This window comes from Saccostrea echinata, unplaced genomic scaffold (genome assembly GCF_033153115.1).
Source record: "Saccostrea echinata isolate AGI-Se365-2 ecotype Australia unplaced genomic scaffold, CSIRO_AGI_Sech_v1 ptg000015l, whole genome shotgun sequence".
Lineage (NCBI taxonomy): Eukaryota > Metazoa > Mollusca > Bivalvia > Ostreida > Ostreidae > Saccostrea > Saccostrea echinata.
Window position 1 is genome coordinate 8,034,931 of NW_026889764.1, and position 2,174 is coordinate 8,037,104.

Genomic DNA, 2,174 nt, shown 5'->3' on the forward strand with positions numbered 1-2,174 from the left:
ACTGTAATTGGTCATTGCAAGATTCGGAATGCTTTCAGGGCATGGCTTGCATAATTATTTAAAAAATTATTCATGAACGGTACGGTTCGCTTTGTGCACGGTACGGTACGCTTCCTGCACGGAACGGTACGCTTCTTGCATGGTACGGTTCGTTTTGTGCACGGTACGGTTCGCTTTGTGCACGGTACGGTACGCTTCTTGCACGGAACGGTACGCTTCTTGCACGGAACGGTACGGTACGTTTCTGAGGTGTAGTAGCACGTTTTAGGGTCTGTAGTTTTAATCAGTAAATAGAAAAAAGTCTTCTTCTCAAGAACAGTAAAGACATGATTAATTATATTTATATGGAAGCATCCTCAGGAAATGTAGACTCCAGTTTGTTGAAATCATGACCCCTGTGGTTAGGGGAGGGGCAATAATGGCTGAGCAAACTGTTATGTTGAAATGCGTAGGAGAAACATTTGAAAATCATCTTCTCTAGAGCAGTGCAGCCATTGATTAATCAAATTTATATATGGAAGCATCTCAGATAGTGAAGATTCAATTTTGTTCAACTCATGACCCCTGGTAGTAGGGAGAGGTCACAATGTGCAGTCAAAGATTTACATCGTGATATATAAGGAAAAACCTTTAATAAAAATCTTCTTGAAACAAAAAAAATCATGATTATTAGTCATATTCATCTGGAAGCATCCTCATGCAGGTAGTGTTTCAGGCTTATTCAAATCATGACCTCTGGAGCGTAGGGATGGGCCACAATGGATGATCAAAGTTTTCTAATAGAATAGAAGATAAAAGTATAGGAAAAAAATCTTGAAAATTTTACAAAAGCCATGATTAGTCATAAAAAATATGGAAGCATTTTAGGTAGTATAGATAACTTTGATCAAATCTTGACCCCCACCCCCTTCCCCGGGCCACTTTTTAGCTCACCTGAGCCGAAGGCTCAAGTGAGCTTTTCTGATCACATTTTGTCCGTCGTCCGTCCGTCTGTCCGTCTGTCTGTCCGTCTGTCTGTCTGTCTGTCCGTCCGTCTGTAAACTTTTAACATTTTTGACTTCTTCTCAAGAACCACTGGGCCAATTTTGACCAAACTTGGTACAAAGCATCCTTGGGTAAAGGGGAATTTAAATTGTTAAAATGAAGGGCCAAGTCCCCTCACAAGGGGAGATAATCAAGAGAAGACAAAAATAGGGTGGGGTCATTAAAAAATCTTCTTCTCAAGAACCACTGGACCAGAAAAGCTGAAACTTATGTGGAAGCATCCTGGGGTAGTGTAGATTCTAAATTGTTCAAATCATGACCCCCCGGGGTAGGGCGGGCCACAATAGGGAATCCAAGTTTTACATTGTAATATATAGGAAAAATCTTTAAAAATCTTCTTCTCAAGAACCACTGGGCCAGAAAAGCTGAAACTTATGTGGAAGCATCCTGGGGTAGTGTAGATTCTAAATTGTTCAAATCATGACCCCCGGGGGTAGGGCGGGGCCACAATCTGGAATCAATGTTTTACATAGAAATATATAGGAAAAATCTTTAAAAATCTTCTTCTTAAGAACCACTGGGCCAGAAAAGCTGAAACTTATGTGGAAGCATCCTCAAGTAGTGTACACTCTAAATTGTTCAAATCATGACCCCCGGGGGATAGGGCGGGGCCACAATAGGGGGAATCCCAAGTTTTACATTGAAATATATAGGAAAAATCTTTAAAAATCTTCTCAAGAACCACTGGACCAGAAAAACTGAAACTTATGTGGAAGCATCCTGGGGTAGTGTAGATTCTAAATTGTTCAAATCATGGCCCCTGGGGGGAGGGTGGGGCCACAATAGGTATTACAAGGGGGGAGTCTGGTAATGAACAGCATGGCCAAAGTTACTCAGGTGAGCGATGTGGCCCATGGGCCTCTTGTTGTATTTAAAATTTAATAAAGACTGATTTCTGCTTTTTTTGCTGCAGGTAAGTGATGTGGCACATGGGCCTCTTGTTTTGGGAGGGGTCAATATGGGGGTTATTATAATGAATTATATTAGTAATTTTTATTTTCTTTGGAAAAGTTGGGTTTTTGCATCACCTTAGCAAAGGCTCCAGTGAACTTTGATGGAAGCCCATTGTCAAGACTAAAAATCATGGTCTCTTGGTCTATGGATCACCCCCCCCCCCCCCCCCCCCCCAG

At 41.5% G+C, this 2,174-nt stretch overlaps 1 long non-coding RNA gene across 1 annotated transcript; it reads right to left on the reverse strand.

The window, feature by feature from the left end:
- Window positions 1–921: 921 nt before the first annotated feature.
- On the reverse strand, window positions 922–1,800 carry LOC133187815 (uncharacterized). The gene is made up of 2 exons (XR_009721253.1): window positions 1,744–1,800; window positions 922–1,575 (listed from the first exon to the last, which is right to left on the reverse strand). It is a non-coding gene; the product is annotated as an uncharacterized LOC133187815 (long non-coding RNA).
- Between the last annotated feature and the right edge of the window lie 374 nt (window positions 1,801–2,174).